This window comes from Marmota monax, unplaced genomic scaffold (assembly GCF_021218885.2).
Source record: "Marmota monax isolate L192 unplaced genomic scaffold, Marmota_monax_Labrador192_F-V1.1 WCK01_AAM20220418_F8-fsc00030, whole genome shotgun sequence".
Lineage (NCBI taxonomy): Eukaryota > Metazoa > Chordata > Mammalia > Rodentia > Sciuridae > Marmota > Marmota monax.
In genome coordinates, this window is record NW_026691988.1 from 14,974,877 (window position 1) to 14,996,913 (window position 22,037).

Below are 22,037 nucleotides of genomic sequence, written 5' to 3' on the forward strand. Positions count from 1 at the left end.
ATACAGAATCTAAGAAAAAAGCAAAAGTCCTAGAAAAAATTGACCGGCCAGTAATTAGTAAATGCCATACAATTTACTCTTTGGTTTAATCTAGTTTGAGTTCCCATAAAAAGACACTTTACTCTTTTTTTTCTTGGGCCTCAGATCTGTCTCATACTGAGTGCTCTAGGCTTCTTCTATTTGCATATCAACTTAAGTCCTGGCTGAGGTCTGGAAGGAACTGGGAAAACTGGAATTCTGAGCAGAAACCTCATGCCTAAGGCATTTTAACCATAAGTCACAATTTTCAGGTTTGGATGTTGAAAATTATGATACAAGTTTAAGATACAATTTACAAAATTTCATACCTTTACATTTTCCTACACTAGAAAAACTTGCTCACACAAAACTGAAAATAGGATCTCTACCATCAGAAGAAATTTCTTTAGGATCATTAAGTCACTTCCTTTGTTCTGAAGTTCCTAAAGTAGTATTAAGTTACATTAAATCACCTGAAAAAATCTTAAAAGAGAACCACACACTACCATGTATATCCAAAATTAAGCTTTAAAAATTTAAGACTGTTGCTATTCAATGTTATTTCAATAAGCCAGACCAACGTTCCAATTCAACATTTTTTTCCTAAATCTTACACACTGGAGGGGGAACAGATACCATATCATAATTTATTATCCTTGCCCAAGTTAATGCACTGGTACACCTAGTGAAATCTTCTCAGGCTACCCAGTTCAAAATAAAACTAAATGATTGGGAGTTACTTGCCAACTTGGATTTAAGTTCTCCGGCATGAATTATCTGGAATCACAAACTAAACAATTACCTAACCCCAACTTTTAACTATGCAATGCTTCAAACTCATTTAGATACCAGATTGTTACAATAAAAAAATCATCTTTTAGACACACATTTAGCCAAGATCATCCCCAAGAAACAATCTATAATAACCTTTAAAATAGAGAGACCAGATAAGAGAAAAATCTCTCCAGGTTTTTTACTTCCATTTAATTATGACTCCTATCAGTGGCACCATAGATTTCCCATGAGTGGACCAGATGTTTTCACAGAGGGGCAACTATAGGTGTAAAATCAAGGGTCTCAGTGTGACTGACTTTACTGCATTCAGTGTCCCTTCTTTTTAAGTGGACAGAGATGGAGCAATCCTTACAGTGCAGGGAAGAATGAGGAAATTCCCCAAAGCGAAAATGGCTCTGGCAGCTGCTGGGAATCCTCAGTTTCCCTTTTACTTACAGGATTAGCTCCTTTGGATAGATCCAATCCCAGGCAATCTGGCATATCTCCTAACTTTCCAGTAGAGTCAGTTTTTATCTGCCTTAGGTCTTGAAGGGGGAAGGGGGTATGTACTTTGATCGGCCCAAATTTTTCTCTTGATTCTTTTTCCTCAGTGAGTCCAAGATTTTTTCTCTTCATGGCAGATATCATAGCTAAGTCTACTTTACACTGTTGGCATAATTTAGGATTTTCCCTTAGAGCAAAGAAAATCTGAACATACAGCACCTCACACCATTTCCTTTTTTGTAAATTTTATCAAACTGTTAAATTGTATTAAAATTGATATTTCCCTCTGGTGGCCAGGTTTCTCCATCAGAGAGTCTGTATTGAGGCCAGGCCAAGAAAATGAGGTGCTTTTTCTTGAGCGTCTGAGGTTCTGAGGTTCAAATTTATCCCAATTTTTCAATACGCAGGCTAGTGGTGCGCCTGGCGTATTGGAGAGAGAGAAGCTCCCGTCTGAGTGAGAAGAACAGGACTCAGGCGCCCACGCCGCGCCAGAGAAAACTGTTCTCATTAGGGACGTCTCCCTAAGCTTGAGCTTCCTAAAAGGTCCAGAAAACCCGTCTCTCACCTTGCTTTGCCAAGGGGTTTCTGGTCCCCTTTAGCAAAGTGCTAGGGTCTCAGTTTGCCCTGTGCCAGAGACCCTGGGAGGATTCAGACTTAAGGGCATTACTGCTTATCCTCCCGGCCACTAAAAACCCATTGCAAAAGAGAAACGTGCTCTTTTGTTGCCTTTGCTCTGTAGACTAAAGGAGCCTCCTAAGTGTTAAGGGATATCTACTGGTTGTAAGGTAGCAGATTACCAGAGGAGTTGATTCTAAAAATGCCTCTCTAGCAGCTTAGGGAACACAACGCATTTTAAACATTGGGGCGATAAAACAGACTAGTGAAATTTACCTATGCATCTTAGGGAACCTGGGCAGATTTTGCTAATTATCCCATGCCTTTCTCTCAGTCCTACAACCTGAATTGCTAACATTTCTGACCTGCGAAGGAAGGGGAGCATCCAGGAGGAATGGATGCGGGGTTGGGAGTGTTGCATGGCCCATACGGAGGCAAAAGTGATTGGGGCTTTCCCTCAGTGCCATTCATCTACCGATCACCCTAGATACCCCTGAGGGCTGTCGGGAGGGGGCTCAAGAGAAAGGAAGCTTAGGAATCCTCTGAGTGTAGCCCAGACCGGAATTCCGCAGTTGTTCCAAACTCCTTCCTCCACCTCCACGCATCCGAGGCAGATCGGGATTCGGGACACTGTGTACTTACGCCAATTGCTCTCCAGGCCCAGACAGAAAAGTTGGAAGCGGCTTTGGCAGAACCCAACATGCCTGCTCTGTATTGAACAGGTGATTGAGAGCTGCCTAGGCCGGGAAACCTCTCACCCGAGTCTTGAAGAGTGGCGGCTGCACTAATTGCGTTTAAGTAGCCGTCGGGTGCCCACCTTACCCTCCAGAAAGAAATAGAGAGAAAGATGCACCTCAAACAGACATGGGGTGTGTGCACTTACCTCGGTGTAGAATCTCGGTGGGACCTCCAATATGTTACCGCTGTTGACCGGTGACGAGTTCTTGCTTCCCCAATGTTGAAGAATAACACCAAAGAAGCACGCCGAGGCAAGGTCAGAGTAGAAATTAGAAGTTTATTAAAGGACAGCAGAAAAGACTTCTCCCGGAGGAAGAAGGGGACCCAAGAGGTGGAATCCATGGAAGGGATGTTGTCTCCCCTTTTTATAGTTCTTTCAGTAATGGAATGTAGGTGGGAAGGACCGAGGGGTGGGACACAGGTGGGCCAAAGAAGTAATCTGGTCAGGAAGGACTGAGTCAGCACCTTTTTGCTGGGGGCTGTTCATTAACGTTTCTTTGAGGTGGACTTTGGCCTAGGGCCTTTTGGGACTTCATTAACATTCCATGAGTTGTCCTGCGTTTCCCGGAATCATTGCCAGCATGGCCTCCATTTTAGATTTCACTCGGTATTAGACCCGATTTACCTAACTACACTGACTACCTAACTTTAAATCTGGCTTCACCACCGTGATATTAGTTCATTCTGCCAACTTCTAGGGAAAGGCAGGGACTGAAGAATGAGTTTGGTTATGTGGCCAATAAGTTAATCATTCATGTCTGTGTAACGAAGACCAAGAAAAAACTCTGGACTGGAGGCTTGGGGGAGCTTCCTGGCTGATGTATGCATTGATATGCTGGGAGGGTGATATATTCTGTGTCACTGTGACCAAAACATTTTACAAGAATAACTTAGAGGAGGGAAAGTTTCTTTGTGTGTGTGTGTGTGTGTGTGTGTGTGTTTATTGGTTGTTCAAAACATTACAAAGCTCTTGACATATCATATTTCATACATTAGATTCAAGTGGGTTGTGAATTCCCATTTTTACCCCAAATACAGATTGCAGAATCACATCGGTTACACATCCACATTTTTACATAATGCCATATTAGTAACTGTTGTATTCTGCTACCTTTCCTATCCTCTACTATCCCCCCTCCCCTCCCCTCCCATCTTCTCTCTCTACCCCATCTACTGTAATTCATTTCTCTCCTTGTTTTTTTTTCCCCATTCCCCTCACAACCTCTTATATGTAATTTTGTATAACAATGAGGGTCTCCTTCCATTTCCATGCAATTTCCCTTTTCTCTCCCTTTCCCTCCTACCTCATGTCTCTGTTTAATGTTAATCTTTTCCTCCTGCTCTTCCTCCCTGCTCTGTTCTTAGGTGCTCTCATTATATCAAAGAAGACATTTGGCATTTGTTTTTTAGGGATTGGCTAACTTCACTTAGCATAATCTGCTCTAATGCCATCCATTTCCCTGCAAATTCCATGATTTTGTCATTTTTTAGTGCAGAGTAATACTCCATTGTACATAAATGCCACATTTTTTTTATCCATTCATCTATTGAAGGGCATCTGGGTTGGTTCCACAGTCTAGCTATTGTGAATTATGCTGCTATGAACATCGATGTGGCAGTATCTCTGTAGTATGCTCTTTTAAGGTCTTCAGGGAATAGTCCGAGAAGGGCAATAGCTGGGTCAAATGGTGGTTCCATTCCCAGCTTTCCCAGGAATCTCCATACTGCTTTCCAAATTGGCCACACCAATTTGCAGTCCCACCAGCAATGTTTGGCTCATGGTTTCAGAGACTTAGTCCATGGTGGGCCAACTCCATTGCTGTGGGCCCAACGAAGAACATGATGGTGGAAAGGTTTGGCAAGGGACACAGCTTCCTTCATGGAGGCCAGGAGGCAGAGACAGGGAAGGGGTGTAAGTGGCCACAAGGAAGATGCTCCCTTCCAGGACATACCTCCAGTGACCCACCTCATCCAACCATGCCCCATAGTTACCACCTAGATGCCTACAGTTACCACCCAATAGTTCGTTCCAACTAGGATGGACTGATTAGGTTAAAGCTCTCACAAGTCCATCATTTCACCTTCAGACATTTCTGCATTAACACAGTAGTTTGCGGAGACACCACATAACACTGACTCTGTGGGGAGAGTTATGGACGCTCTGCATTTGGGACTGTGGCAGTTGGCTTTCTGTCACTGTGACAAAATACCTGAGGAAAAATCTACTTCTGAGGAAGAGAGATTTATTTTGACTTACAGGTTCACACATTTGGGTCTGTAGCAAGGCAGTACGTCATGGTGGGGAGTATGTTGCAGAGGAAACTGCTGGCCTTGTGGCAGACGAGAAGCAAAGAGAGAGGAAGGGGCTGGGGTCTCCATATCCCCTTCCAGGTCATACTCCAGTGACCTAATTTGCTTCCACTAGGTTCCACCACCTCCTGATAGCACCACAGGCTTTTAGTATATGGGTCTTTAGGGAACATTGAAGATCCAAACCATAACAGGGACTTTCTCAGAACACACTTTATGTCTCTCTATTTGGCTGGTCCTGATTTGTGTTCTTTACAATCACACTGTCACTGTCATTGGAAGTTTAGTACCTTCATGTGTTCTGAAAGTCATTCTGGAATATAATTGAGCCTGAATTTAAATAAAATATGCAAAATATACAGAAACTGCAATGTTTTGGTGTCTTGGAATTCTTCATATTCAAGTATGACTTAATGAGAAGCTCTTCCCCAGCTTCTCAGGTGCCTCATTTCCATCTTGCTGCCATTTTAGGATTGAGTTGACTTGGACAATCCAACTCACACTGAGCGAACCCCAGGAGTCTGAAATCCATAAGCCATATGTGTGTTTATTATAGCACAGTATACTATATTGTAAAGAAAACGTAATGAAAATATTGCTTGGTGAACATGAAGCTAAAGCAAGAAAAATCTGCCCTACCACACTGCTGAATGTTTATATTCACCGCTCCAAGTTCAAATGTTGAAATCTTCACCTCAAGGTGATGGTATTAGGAGAAGACTGTGAGAGATGATGAAATTGTAGAGACAGGTGCAATGAAGCATGCCTGAAATCCCAGCAACCCAGGACACTGAAGCAGGAGGATCTCAAATTCAAAGGTAGCCTCGGCAACTTAGCAAGACCCTGAGTAACTTAGTGTGACCCTGTCTCAAAATAAAAAGGGCTGGGGATGTGGTTCAGTGATTAAGCATCCCTGGGTTCAATCCCTGCACCACATACACACACAAAAAGAGGCCCAAGAGAGACCCTTTGCCCCTTCTACCATGGATGGAAACAGAAAGAAGCCAGGTTATAGGCAAGAAAGCAAACCTATCACTTGAATCTTGCACACTGAATCTGACTTAATTTTGAACTTCTAGATTCTATTCTGTGAGAAATAAATTTTGGTTGTTTATAAGCCACCAGCCTATGGTATTTTTTTTTTTTGTTATAGCAACCTAAACAGACTACGACATACACTTAGATGCCTGATGGCGTGAAGTTCTATGAAACGTGTGGCATGCATCCACCTGTACCAAGTTGTGCATACCTGCTCTGTGACTGGCCTTTAGCCGGGCTGCAGGACATTGGTTAAGCCCAGTAATTCTTACCTCTGCAACAGTCACTTTGCTGATGGATCCTTCTTTCTTTACATGTGTTACTGATATTAATCATGTGACTGCCAAGTCTTATTGGTCTAAGAGTCATTCAATGTCTTTACCATAGTGACCTTATATAGCTGACCTCTGGTCCACTATGTAATATTTTTACGTCTGATGCTCAGAGACTAATTTTTTAAATTGTATTTATTGTTTTCTCCTGATTTAAATATATATATATATATATATATATATATATATATATATATATATATATATATATATTAATTGTAAAACAGAAAAATATAAAGCATAAAAATAATTCACAATTCTACCATATAGCAAATATAATTATATTTTCTTTACTAACAAAATTTATTTCTGTGTGGCTTATGAGTATTCTGCCTTTTTAAAAAAAGAAAACAGCTTTAATTCACCCACTTTAATTATACAATTCAGTGACTATCACTAAATATAGAGTTGTGCAACTATCATCACAATCCAACTTCAGGACATTTCTATCAGTTCAAATTGATCTTTTATGCTTGTTCCAACCTCTAGCTCCAGGCAACCACTGATCTACTTTCTGTCTTTATAGATTGCCTTTTCTAGACATTTCATCTAAATAGAATCATGTAATACTTGATCTTTTGTGATCAGCTTCTTTGATTTCACGTAACATTTTTGAGATTCATCTATATTGTAGCATGATCAAAAATTTGTTCCTTTGCAGAGTAGAAAAGTCTTCTATTATATGGATATTCTATTTATTAATTATATGCACATGCTATTTATTCATCCAAAATTTGATATAAGATTAGATGGTTTCCACTTCTTGACTATTAAAAATAATTCTGCTATGATCATTTAGCTCTAAGTCTTTGTGTAGGCATAGTGTTAGTTTCCCTTTGGCAGATATCTAGAAGTGAAATAGCAATATTGTATAGTGGATTGATGTTTAACTTCTAAAGAAATTACCAGACTCTTTAAAAAGAATTGCACCATTTTAAATCCCCACCAGCAACATATGAGAATTCCATTTTCTTCACATTATTACCAACAATTGGTATTGTCTGACTTTTTTCTTTTCTTTTTTTTTTTTTGTACTAGGAATTGAACCTGGGGGCACAGTACTACTGAGCTACACCCTAGTCCTTTTTATCTTGAGTCAGGATTCCCCAAAGTTGCTGAGGGTCTCACTAAATGTCTGAGTCTCTGGCCTCAGACTTGTGATTCTCCTGCCTCAGCCTCCCAAGTCACTGGGATTATAAGCAAGAGCCACCGCATCCAGGTGTTATCTGACTTTTTGATCATAGGCTGTGATTTTCTAATGGCTGTGAATTCATTAGGATTTTAATTTGCAGTTATGTGGTAAGTAATAACATTGACCATCTTTTCATGGTGTTTCCTAAACTGTTCATCAATTCTTTGGTCCATTTCTAAAATTAGTTGTACTCCTATTGTTTATTCAGAGTTCTTTATATATTCTACATACCAGTCATTAATCACATATATGATTTGCAAACATTTTCTCCCATTCTTTGGCTTGTCTTCATTTCCTGAGTGTGGAGTCTTTTGAGGTGCAAAAGGATTGAATTTTGATGAAGGCTAATCTATCGATTTTTTTTCTTGCTTTACATCTTTTCCTGTGATCCATTTTGAATTAAGTTTTGTACATGGTATGAGCTTAGGATATAAATTCATCTTTTTGCATGTGGGCATCTCATTGTTCTAGCACCACTTGATGAAAAAAAACATTTCACATTGAATTAGCTTGGCCCCTTTTTTAAAAAAAAAAAATCAATTGACCATAAATGTACTGTTTATTTCTGGGCTTTCAATACCATTCCATTGATTTATATGTCTGTTCAGATCAATCTCACGCTGTCTTGATTACTAGAGTTCCATATGACGTTTTGGAACTGGGAACTCTGTTCGTGTATTTGGCAGTTCTGCTCTGCTTTTTGAGTTATAGCCACTACTTGGTATGGCTTCTCTATCTTCTGTTTTGCTATCGGTTCCCATACCTGATTGCTGTCAGTGTTCCCAATATTAGAATAACGACCACTCCTCCTTCTTCTCCTCCCCACTTCCTCCTCCCATCTCCTCCTCCAGCTGCTGCTTCCCAGCTCATTTTAATTATATGCTTTATTAGAGCAATGTCTAAAGTTGATGTTCCGATTTCTCCTCCCCAACCACGCATACCATGCGAACACTACCAACAGAGAAAACTAGGAAATAGCAGCCCCTGGTGCAATGGCAGCTTGGAGAACCATCTCTCCCTCCCTCCCACACTGACACATGAAGTTCATAATAAAGGAGGTGAGGGGTAGCTGTATTCCCTGCTCATATCTCACCCAGGGTACTGAGTTCAGATCTGCACGTCACAAGATGAGTTTCTCCAACATTCTTTCCCTCTGCTTTTCTCATCCAAGGCTCTATGCTGCCAGTAAAGTGGTCTTTACCCCTTGCTCCTGGCCAATCAGCATAATGCACCTTTAGTGACAGTGATTGGCTCAGGGAAAAACAGGTGATGAACTCAGAATTACTAAGATAGAATGAGACATATTATTTTCTAGGATTTCTAAAAGATTCCCACTCTTTTCTACTAGACTTAAGGGTATAAGAAGGTGAGGCTGAAATTCTTTCACCATCTTGCTATCCAGAAGGGAAAGTCTTCCTAAGATATAGACTCTTCTTAGGAGAAAACAGAGCTGGAAGGTGAGGGAGACAGTGAATCCTGATTCCTGGGATCTTCTCTGCACCCCTATGCCTTACACTGGAGCTTTTAAATTATGGAAGCTAGCTGAACTTGGATTTTCTATCATATGTAACCAAAGTCGGTTTACTAATTCACAGAGTTTGAGAGAGACACTGACAAATTAGAACAAGACCCCCCCCCCAAAATAGCCAAAGGGGTGAGTGTGATCAGAACTGTCAATGGAGAAGGGACTGAAGGGTGTCTGTCTTGAGGAAGGAAGGTCTGGGATGTACACGTTCATGGCACAGAGGCGGATGCTAAAGAAGGAGAGGTTCTTTCAAGTATGTAAGAGGTTTTCTGTTTATAGAGTAATTAGATTTGTTCTGTTAGGCTTCAGGAGATAAGTTCATGGTAGGAAGATTCAGGAAACAGTTTTCAACATTTTTAGGAATTTAATCTGAAAATGGAATGAATTGCATTTATAATATGTTTACAATGTTTAGAAGAGTTTTAAGTGACATACTAGACACGGAAGGGATTCAAGCAACACAGTAGGTGGTGTTTTCTAAACTTGAATCATTTGAATGCCATCCTCCATTTTTGCCATATGGCAAAAGTACAAATTATACCATTCTTTGCTCAATATTTTCTTTACATCAAATTGTCTAAATAAGTCTTTTTAAAATGAAACTTTAAATCACTACTGTAAATGAAAAATAAGAATGGGTGGCCAAAAAGAAATAGAATTTTAAAAACAATGTTGCTAAGTTCTAACCAGATGTTGCATGGCAAAATCTCCATATCCATCATCTGTTTTATTTTTGTTAAAAGGGAGATCAATCGTTGAAGATACGTAATGCCCAAAGTGTCCTTTTTCTTTCTCTATTCAGAAGGACTGAAAGAGAATCAATGGAGAAATTATTTCCTCGCTAAGCAATTCTGTGTTTTTACTGTATTTAAAATCCCCAACATATCCAGATGTGTGGGAAGGCCACGGCATGAGTTTAATCCACGCCAGCTCTGCCCAGTCTTTTCACAACTCATCACATATGAAGAACAATATTTGCTGGCACACTGCGGGTGAGCTAAGGCAGCTGTTCACCAAGTGAACTGACTGGCCTAGAGAAGCTGACTCCAGCAGGTGACACCCCTGTCCCCACATGGAGCAAAAGAGATGCTACTCTCACTTAGCATCCTGTTAAGAGTATATAAATAGGAAAAGCAATCATGAGGGCTAGGGCTGTAGCTCAGGGGTAAAGCGCTTACCTCACATGTGTGAGGCACTGGGTTCAATCCTCAGCACCACATACGAATAAATAAAGATATTGTGTGTCTATCTACAACTAAAAAAATATTTTTTTTAAAAAAAGCAATCTTGAAATTCATTTGGAAAAATAAGAGACCCAGAATAGTCAAAGCAATCCTTAGCAAGAAAAGTAAAGCAGGAGGTAACACAATACCAGACCTTCAATTATACTACTGAGCCATAAGTAACAAAAATGGCATGGTATTAGCACCAAAATAAATATTTAGACCAATGGTACAGAATAGAAGACACAGAGACAAAATATAAATAAATACAGTACATAAATAAATACATAAATACAGTAACCTCATACTAGACAAAGGCACCAAAAATATACATTGGAGAAAAGACAGCCTCTTCAACAAATGGTGCTAGGGGAACTGAAAATCCATATGCAACAAAATGAAAATAAACGTTTTTTTTTTAAATTTTTTTTAATATTTATTTTTTAGTTTTCGGCGGACACAACATCTTTGTTTGTATGTGGTGCTGAGGATTGAACCCGGGCCTCATGCATGCCAGGCGAGCGTGCTACCGCTTGAGCCACATCCCAGCCCGAAAATAAACTTTTATCTCTCACCATGCACAAAACTCAACTCAAAGTGGATCAAGAATCTGGGAATTAGACCAGAGACCTCACATCTAACAGAGGAAAAAGTAGGCTGAAATCTTCGTCATGAAAGATTGAGTCCCAACTTCCTTAACAAGATTCATAAAGTGCAAGAAATAATGGCAAGAATTAATAAATGGGATGGACTCAAACTAAAAAGCTTCTTCTCAGCAAAAGAGGTGAAAAGAGAGCCTACGTTTTGGGAACAAATTTTTGCCACATGCACATCAGATAGAGCACTAATTTCCAGGTTATATAAAGAAGTCAAAAAACTTAACACTAAAGAAACAAACAACCCAATCAATAAATGGGCTAAGAAGCTGAACAGACACTTCTCAGAAGACAATATACATTAGATCAGCAAATATATGAAAAAATGTTCAACATCTCTAGTAATTAGAGAAATGCAAATCAAAAATACTCTAAGATTTCATCTCACACCAGTCAGAATAGCAGTTATCAAGAATACAGACAACAATAAGCGTTAGCAAAGATATAGGGGAAAAGGCACACTCATACATTGCTGGCAGGGCTGAAAATTGGTGCAGCCACTCTGGAAAGCAGTACAGAGATTCCTTAGAAAACTTGGAATGGAACCACCATTTGATCCAGCTACCCTACTCCTCTGCTTTACCGAAAGCACTTAAAATCAGCATACTACAGCCGCATCAATGTTTAGAGCAGCTCAATTCACAATAACTAAACTGTGGAATCAACCTAGGTACCCTTCAATCTATGAATGAATAAAGAAAATGTAGTGTATATACACAATGGAATATTACTTAGCATTAAAAGAGAATAAAATTATGACATTTGCAGGTCAATGGATGGAGTTGGAGAATATAATGCCAAATGAAGTAAGCCAATCCCCCAAAACCCAAAATGTTCTCTCTGATAAGTGGATGCTGATCCATAATGAGGGAGGGGGCATGGGGAAAATGGAGGAATTTTGATTGGGCAAAGGGGAGGGCAGGGTGAGGAGGGGGCATTGGGACAGGAAAGGTGGTGGAATAAGATGGACATCATTACTCTCTAGGTACATGTATGACTGCACATATTGTTCAACACTACATCATGTACAACCAGAGAAATGAAAAGTTATGCTGCAGTTGTGTACAATGAGTCAAAATGCATTCTGCTGTCATGTATTAAAAAAATGCATTCTACTGTCATATACAACTAATTAGAACAAATAAAAAAGAAATGCCAAAAAATAAATAAATAAATAAAAAGAAGAAGAATTCTTTCCAAGAGTCAACAATCCTCTACTGTTTACTCCTTTAAATTCCTGGAGTCCAAGCATTCCAGCTCGGAGTAGTTAATATTTGAAGGTATGTTGGAGAGCTCATAGGCTGGTTAAGCATGAATCCTGCACCTTCTGGAAAATTCTCTTGTGGGATATTTTGTATCCCTTTGTACATATGAGCAAGGAACAGCACTGGAATCAAGTTGCCATGTTCCAATGGGAAAACAAATCCCCTTGCTCCCTGACCACCAAATGAAACCTAAGACAGCTTCTCTTCTGGAATTTGTGCTACCCTTTTCTCAACTGATTCATTGGAAAACTTGACCCTGTAAAACTCTCTGTGTGTGTTTGTGTCTGTATGTATGTAAATGTGTATGTGTCTGAGTGTGTGGGCATGCATGTGTATGCGTTCACAATCCTCCTGATCCTACATGTATGAATGAAACCAAAGAGACAATCAGGTTACACAAAGTTGTTGGCTTTCAGAGCAGTGGCTGGGCTCCCTTATTTGGAAGAATTTGAACTACTGCTTGGTCTCTCCTGACTCAAGAACATCTGATACCAGTTTACAGATTCCATGATTCATTAAAGGGTTTGGGTTTACTCTCACTCTTTTCGTCTCCTGTCTTAATCCTAAAGTTTGCCTCACCAACAGACTCAGTACTTTCCTGAATGGATAGATTATTCCTCTCAGTTTATTTATGTGTGTTTTTCTTGCATGTTTTTTTTTCCTTCTTTTACTTCTAATTATGGGGATTTATGTCCCTGGTGTGGGACTTTTGAGTTCTTTTCTTGGGTGGGAGATTAGTTTGGGCTTCAGACCGGAATGTCCCAAAATAACTGCTATTTAAAAGGCTGCTTGTGTGTTGCAATTTTAAGGACCTCTCATGATTGAGGCTGAGTTCTATCTATAGGCACCAAATAGGGTAGGAGTATTTATATCCCTGATTTCTGCTCAAGGATTCCCATTACTTCAAAACACATTTAACCCAATTCTCCACTCAAGCCTGGAAAAAGCAGGGTGGTGGGTGGTGTCTACAGACATCATGGTAAGAGGCAGGATCTTCATCTCGGGGATTTTTCCGTCACCTAGGGCCTTGTTAAAATGCAGATTTGATTCACCAAGGCTGGAGTGGAGCCTGAGAAATTGTCTTTCTAGCTAATTTCCAGATGACACTGGCATGGCTGTTCCAGGCCCTATACTTGGAGAACCATGGATCTAGAACAGTTTCCAAATTTCCCTGAAGGAAGACACCCTGGGGTGACTTGTGGATGCAGACCACCACATCCTTCCTTTATGAACTCTCCTTCAGAAGTCTCCCTGGAGTCTAGAGTCTGTCATTTCCAGGGCCCCACCAGGCTCTGGTTCCAAGCCACTTCTCCGGCTGACCGGCCAGGACTCATCTGCTCTTCCATCACTGGTACCCTCCCTTTCTACTTTCCAATAAATACCTGCTGAACAGCTCCTGTGCTCAATGCTCAGATAAAGCTCTGAATAATAAAAGCTAGGCTTGCCCTTGTCTAACAATAAACACGAAAACAGAGAACTAAGAGAATTACCGTTTGTGATCCATGTAAAGAAGGAAACAAGTAGGGTGACGTGTTGAAGGGCTGGGGAGGAGGTGGGAAACCGTCTTCACCAAGGGGGTCAGGGGAGCTCTCTAAGGAAGATGGCTAAGCTGAAATCCACGCACTTCCCTCCAGCCTAAGCCACTCTCGGTGCTGAAGGAGCCCTGTGTTCTGAGAGCATATTGCCATTGATCATGCTGTTTGCCTTCTCCCCCCCACCATGCCAAGCACCTACATATCTTAGTTCCCATCTGGAGCATTCTGCCTTACAGCCCCCTGCCTTGTGGTAATAATGCCTGCACGTTGTGAGCACATGCTATTCATTTACACACATGATCTCAATTGAGTCAGCCACACTGGCAGATGATACTATTATCTCCATAGTATAGATAAAGAAACCAAAACTTGGGGAAGCTTAGTAACTTGCCCCAGATTCCACAATGAACAAGGGACAGAGCTGAGATTCAAACCATGACCCCCCAGTTGATCTGTTTTATCTCCCATTGCAGATCTTAGGCCATATGAGACAAGTGACTATTTTATCTTTTCATCCTTAAGCTTGAAGAAAGCCCGGGGTCTGGGTGGGGGGTGCAGAAGAGTACTGGAGTTTGTGTATCACAAAAGAGAAAAAAAAAATAAGAAAACAAAAGGTGTTTGCCAGGGCTTCTGTGACAAAGTACAAACAGAGTGGCTTTAACAATGGGGATGGGTTGGCTCACAGTTCTGGAGGCTGGAAGTCTGAACTCAAGACGTCAGCCTCCCCAGGATGCCTCTGAAGATACTAAGAAGTATCTGGTCTGAGTCTGTCTCCAATTTCTGGCAGTGCTTGGTTTGTGGCAGCATAAATCCAATCTGCACACCGAGTTCTCCCTGCATATGAATCCTGGTGTACAGATTTTCCCTTTTTATGAGGACACCAATCATATTTGAAAATTCTTAAACCACTTAAATTTTCTATTTCAAATGGCATTGAGCTTAGGAAGTTTTGTTAAGTTTTAACAGTAAAAGGAAATGAAATATGGTTATCAAGAAGAAGGAGAGCCAGGCATGGTGGCACATACCTGTATCCCAGCAACTCAGGAGGCTGAGGCAGGAGGATCTCAAGTTTGAGACCAGCCTCAGCACTTAGTGCCCCCCAAGCAATTTAGTGAGATCCTGTCTCAAAGTAAAAAATAAAAAGAGGCTGGGGACGTGGTTCAGTGGTAAGGTGCCCCTGGGTTCAAACTCTAACATACCCCTCCCCCCAAAGGAGGAGGGCCTGGCAATTTACAAAGCCCACAATGAAAAGTGACCTATACGCAGAACTTCATAATAATAATATGTCAGAATGTTATAAAGTCAATTTTTAGAATATTAAGTCTACCACTAAGTATTGGCCGAGCATGGCTTTTATTTAGTAGATTGCAACATCCCTGAGGAGAGGGATTCTCCCATCTGACTTATCTTTGTATCCCCAGCATATAGCACATGCAGGTCTTATATTAAGCTGAATGAAGTTTTTAGCAAGTAGTTTATCTCTCTTGACAGGGTTAGGAAGCCTTCAGAGACACATGTAACAAAGTTAAAGAAAGATGGGTACTATTTTACTATATACCAAGAACTGCTCTAAGTACAATCAGGGAATGAGCTAGATTCTATTATCTCCATTTTAAAGATAAAGGAACAGAGTGATTGGGCAGCTCACACAACTAGAAAGTGGCCGCAGTGGGAATTCACACCCAGGATGTTGACCTCTAGGATCCACATTCTCATCCATTGTGCAGGACTAGCAGTTAACACCACTGGTGAATGACCAGAGCTGTGTTGTAAGGAATTCTTCAGTGAAGATGGTTACTATCATCCAACCGATGTACTGCTTCTGTTAGAATTCAGGAACACAGTACAGAGATTAATGCTCCAACTTCCACATTATTCTAGACTTCATTCCAAACAGTGATTTTACACACCTAGGCTGTGTGAACCTGTCTGTATACAGGACTTCTCCAAGATTCAGTTTTGTGTTTTGTAAAAGAAGACGAATTAATTATTCTTTCCTCATAGAGTTGTTGTCATGTTTAAAATATTCAGCACAATGCTTGGTACATAATAACAGCTCAATAAATGATATCTATGATTATATCTGTTTTGTACTATTTCATTGTGTGGATATACACAATTTGTTTATTCACTATTGTTAAACAAAAATTATGAGAGGACACTGTTTTGGACTGAGCTCCTGCATGAGGCCCTAACAGACCAAATCAAACCAAAATAGAATGGTCCAGGCTAAATGCCACACCATTCAACTGCAACTTTAAGGAAGCAGGTAGATACTAAAACAGACCAGTTTTTCCTGGATACAAGAGATTCTTGACCACCTGAGTCAGCATAATAAGGAAGTCCCCTCCACTCTAACACAGCCCCAAATACCCTGATGTTAGCCAATTAGCTTTTGTCCCATTGTTCCTGTTTTCTTGTTCCCACTTTACAAAACTCACTGTCTTGGGATTCCCACTGGGCGTTCTCCCACTATTTTGTAGAATAGACCCCCATCCCATGTTGAGAGCCACAGTTTAGTCAGAATGATGCCTGGCATTTTTGCCAGAGGGAATGGTTGAAAGGTGACCCTGCTCTGGGATTAGGGCGGATCCTGCTGGGAATAGGGCGGCTCCAGGATTAGGGCGGATCCTGCTGCCTGGCGCCCACTACTTTGGAGTTCCCGTTGAGTTTTCGCGGGGTTCTGAGAGAACTGGCGCCCCGGAGCCCGGAGGAGGCACTGTGTTCCCGGGAAGTGTGGGTAGAGGGCCAGTGAGAGTTCGGGAATAAAGGTTGCTGTTTGAACCTACAAGGCTGTGTGGCGGCTCGGTTATTTTGTGCCCAGCCAGACTGCGGCAATCCCACGCTGCTATATTCATGAGTTGCAAATACAAGTCAATTGGTTTTATAACTAAATTTGTTATAATTTTGTCCTTTGACACTGTTGATGCACATTGGATCATGTCTGTCTTCTATTACCCATAAAGCTACTATGAACATTCCTGTCCAAGTTTTGTATTGGTATATGCTTTTATTTCTCATGAGTAAATATGTAGAATGGAATCAGAGATATATGCTTGCTTACTTTTTTTTTTCCTGTGGGGGTGCATACTGGGGATGGAACTCAGAGGCTCTTTGCCACCAAGCTACAGTTCTTTTTAATTATTTATTTATTTATTTATTTAATTTGAAGACAGGGTCTCATTAAGTTGATTAGAGCCTCACTAAAATGGGCCCTAACTTGTGATCCTCTTACCTTAGCTTCCCAAGTTGCTAGGATGACAAGGGTATGCCACCATATCTAGCTCTATGCTCAGCCTTTTTTTTTTTTTTTTTTTTTAATACTAGGGATTGAACCCAGGGGGCCACTAAACCACTGAGACACATCCCCATCCCTTTTTAATATTTTATTTAGAGACAGGATCTCACTGAGTGGCTTAGGGCCTCCATAAATTGCTGAGGTTGGCTTTGAACTGCAATCCTTCAGCCTCAGCCTCCAGAGCCCCTGGGATTACAGGCATGCACCACCACACCCTGCTATGCTCAATTTTAAATAAATCACTGAAGTGTTTTCCAAAGTAGTTGTGCCATTGTATATTCCCCTTACTAGTATGAAAGGGTTCCAGGTCCGCCCATCCTTGTCAACACTTGGTGTGCTCCACTGTATTTATTTATCTATTTACAGCAATTTTTATGGTGGTTAAAAAAAAATCACAAACCTTACTATCTTAACTGCCATACAGTTGGGGGGGGGGGGTTTAAAACATATTCATGGTTTTGTAAACCAAATCTCCAAACATTTTAATTTGCAAATCTGAAATTCTATACAGCTCCCCTTTGTTCCCGACCCCTTGCAACCTCCATTCTGTTTTCTGTCTCTCTGCAGTTGACTATTTTAGATATCTCATTATCAGAAGAACCATACAGTATTTGTTCTTTTGTGACTAGCTTATTCCCCTTGGCATAGTGACCTTAAGGTTCATCCATGCTCCAGCATGTGTCAGAATTTTCTTCCTTTTAATCAGGCATGATGGTGGTGCACACCTGTAACCCCAGCCACTTGGGAGGCTGAGGCAGGAGGATTGCAGGTTCAAGGCCAGACTGGGCAACTTAGCTAGACCTTGTCTCAAATTTAATAAATATTGGCCGGGAATATAGCTCAATGGTAGAGGGCCCCAGGGTTCAATCCCTAGCACCACAAATACAAAAAAACAAAAATAAAATAGATTCTTCTCCCTTTTAAAGGTGGTACAGCATTCTGTTTTACGTTATATTACATTTTTTTTTTCTTTAGTCAGTCATCTGTCTAGGGACATTTGAGTTGCTTCTACCTTTAGACTAGTGTGTGTAGTGCTGCTATGAAGTTATGTATGCAAATTTGTCTTTGAGATGCTGCTTTCAATTCTTTTGGATACATTCCCAGGAGTGGGATTACTGGGTTATATAGTAGTTCTCTTTTTAATTTTTTGAGTAATTACCCAGCTGTTTCCTAAAGTCTTTTTTTTTTCTTCTAAAGTCATTGAACCATTTACAATACCATCAGCAATGCACAAGAGGGTTCCAACATTTATACTTCCCTGAAAATATTTATTATTTTCTGATTTGTTAAAATTATCATCCTAATGAGTATAGGATGATAGATCATTGTATTTTAATTTGCATTTTTCTGGTGAATATGGATGTTGAGCATCTTTTCATATGCTTGTTGTCCATTTTTATAACTTCTCTGGAAAAATTTCTATTCAAGCTCTTTCCTCATTTGATAATTGGGTTATTTGCTTAGGATGATGAATTGTAGGATTTTTTTAAAAAAATTATTCTGAATATTAGCCCCTTATCACATATATGTTTTATATCCCATAGTTGTCTTTTCATTCTATAAACTGTCTTTTAATGAATAGAAATCTTTGAGTTAGTCCCATTTGTCTATTTTTATTTTTGTTCCTTGTGCTTTAGGTATCATAGCTAAGAAATCATTACCAAATCCAATGTCATAAGGCTTTCCCTCTGTCTTTTCTAGGCATTTTATAATTTTAGGTATTACATTTAGATATTTAATCAATTTGAGTTAATTTTTTTTTTCTGGTTTAAGAATCCAATTTCATTCTTTCCACATGGATGTCCAGTTTTCCAATCACCATTTGTTGAAGAAACTGTACTTTTCCCATTGAGGGTTTTTGGCACCTTGTTAAATCATTTCAGCATATACATGAGGGTGGATTTGGGGGCACTATTCTATTTCATTGGCCTATATATTTGTCTTTATGCCAGTAATAGTGTTTTTATTACACTAGCTTTGGAACACATTTTGGAAACAGAAAATGTGAGTCCACACTCCATTTATTCAAATCATTTTGTCTATTCAGTGTCCCTTGAGATTCATGTGAATTTTAGGATAATTCTTACTGTTTTTATTTTTAAAATGCACTGGTATTTTGGCACAGATTACATGGAATCTGTAGATTACTCTGGGTAGTATGGCTATTTGAACAGTGTTGTTATGGATGATTATGGATCTCTTTCCATTTATTTGCATCTTCTTTAATTTCATTCAGCAGTGTTTTCTAGGTTTCAATGTACTAGTTTTTCACCTTCTTGGCTGGGTTTATTCCTAAGTATTTTATCCTTTTTGGTGCTATTGTAAATAGAATTATTATCTTAATTTCCCTTTTTCCAGTTGTTTCCTCTCAGTGTATGGAAATACAGCTGATTTTTGCATGTTGATTTTCATGCAGCTTTGCTGAATTTGTTTATTAGTTCTAATAGTTTCTTTTGAGGAATATTTACAGTTTTCTATATGTAAGTTTTTTCATCTAAAAATGGATCATTTTACTCTTTTCAATGATCTTATTTCTTTTTCTTACCTAATGGCACTGGCTAGGACTTCCTGTACTATGTTGAATAGGAGTAACAAAAGCAGGCATCCTTGCTTTGTTCCTGATGTTAGAGGAAAAGTTTTCAGTTCGTGGCATTTTCACATATAGTCTTCATGTCTCAACAAACTGATTAAGTAACTGTTGAGGTAGTTTCCTTCTATTCCTACTTTTACTAGTTTGATGAGTACTTTTATCATGAAAGGGTATCAGTCTTACCAAATGCTTTTTCTGCCATCAATTGAGATGATCATGTGTGTTTTGTCCTTCATTTTGTTAATGTGGTATATTACATTAGTTGACTCTATGTATTATCTTATATTTCAGGAATAAATTCTGTTTTTAGATTCACATTGCTGTTAGATTCACATTGCTAGCATATGGTTGAGGTCTTTTGCATCAATATTCATCAGGGATATTGGGCTTCTGGCCTCAGCACGGTGGTGTTCCCTGCCCTTTTATTTTTTTGAAAGAGTCTGAGGAAGATTGGTGTTAATTCTTTATTAATTATTTGTTAGAATTTTTCTATGAAGCCATGTGGTCCTGGGCTTTGTTGTTGTTGGTGGTGGTCTTGCTCTTTAAATAAAGAATATTTTATTTAATTCGATCCCTAGAAACTATAAAGACTACACATGATTTGGGAATGAGACTATACCAAACGATAACTAAAGAGTGATCAATCACCCTTCTCGTTTTGTCTAGTCCATCAGAAATATAATGTTATTGATAATCCTTGCTTCTTGCCTATTCACACTATTTTTATCCAAGAGTTTCACCACTGTTTACATCCCTCCCATATAAATTCTAAACTCCTTTTTCACTTGCTGATCGCCATCTCCTTGAGGCCTGGCAAGAATACTGATGCCCTGTGCCATTTCGTCTTTTGATTGACATCATCCATTTCTTGTATTTCATGTTCCCCTGATTGCCCTCTCATTTGTCAGAAGAGAAAACCTTGTGCTGAATTCTTTCTTTCACCTGCATCATCACAGGGTCTTGACCAAGTACATGCACACAATTCCGAGAACTTTCAAGAAGGAAACTTCTAGCTATTTTGGATTCGTGTCTTACAAACGGATTAAGTAACTGCACTACAGGTCTTCAAAACATGCCTGGACTTTCTAAAGTTTAGTCTTTTATCTTCTTCTTAGGCATTGGTCTGATGTCCCTGAGCCAGAAAGTCTGTCGGAGGAATTTTGATCACTGGTCCTTATTTGTTACTGGTCTTTCAGGTCTTCCTTTTCTTCATGATTTACTCTTGTTAAATTGTATGTTTCTAGGAATTTTCTATTTCTTCTGTTATCCAATTGACTGGCATACAATTGTTCACAGTATTCTGTAATCCTATTTATTTCTGTGGTATCAGTTGTAAAGCTTCCTCTTTCATTTCTGACTTTAGCCTTTAAAAGTTTTTTTTTATTTGCAGAGAATACCTTTATTTGATTTATTTACTTTTTATGTGGTGCTGAGGATTGAACCCAGTGCCTCACACGTGTGAGGCAAGTGCTCTACCACTGAGCCACAATCCCAGCCCCTCTGATTTTAGCTTTTTGGGTCTTCTCTCTTTTTCTTAGTTAATCTAATCAAGATTTTTCTCAATCTTGTAGATGTTTAAAAAAAAAAAATCCTAACTTTGTTGATTTTTAAAATTATTCTTCTATTCTCTGTTTCACCTATTTCTGCTCTAATCTTTATTACTTCCTTAAGATGGTAAAATTTCATGGTATTTTTCAAAACCACAATTAAAAAAGAAAAGAAGTAGGTTAGTTTGCCCAGAGGAAGGAATGAGAGTGAGGGATAATGAAGGGCCAGGAGGAATTTTTTTAAAGGTGATGAATTATCTTGATTATCATAATGGTTTCACAGGTGTGGACATATATCAAAACTCATTAAATTATATGCTTATAGATATGTGTGCAGTTTATTATAGTCATTAGACCTCCGTAAAATTGTCAACTTGTGAATTTTTTGAAAGTAAGTAAAAAAGTTAGATTTGCAGGCACACATTACTCCTAATGATGTCTTTCTTTCCCTCTGATTATAATCTATTTTAAATTCTTTTTTTAAAAAAATCACTGTAGGTGCCTGTGACCTGGATAGAGTGGCGTCAAGTTGGTGGTACTCACCACATATCAGGCAGCCTCTGTTTCTCCCAGCTTGGCTTTCGGTTTATGTATGTCCCTACCTGGCTCAAGCTTTGGTTGCATGGGAAAAAAAATCACTGTGGGTAAATTTGGCTCCTTTACATATTTATAGTTCTCCAACGTTGATGCTGATCTGCAATTGCAATTCCAACTCTTGCTATTGCAATAGTAACTACTATTGCTATTGCTAATTGCTATTGCAATTACTCTTGGTTTTCTTCAGAATCGGCAGCATTATCAAGGGACTAAATTTCAAAAAGACATTTGTTCTCAACCTTTTAATTTTGCACCTGGGATTGAACCCAGGGGCACTTAA

The 22,037-nt window shown here is 39.5% G+C and overlaps 1 non-coding gene across 1 annotated transcript; it reads left to right on the top strand.

Moving 5' to 3' along the window:
- Positions 1-21,659: 21,659 nt before the first annotated feature.
- LOC124096984 (small nucleolar RNA SNORA48) lies at positions 21,660-21,786 on the top strand. The gene has a single exon (XR_006853069.1). It is a non-coding gene; the product is annotated as a small nucleolar RNA SNORA48 (small nucleolar RNA).
- Positions 21,787-22,037: the final 251 nt, after the last annotated feature.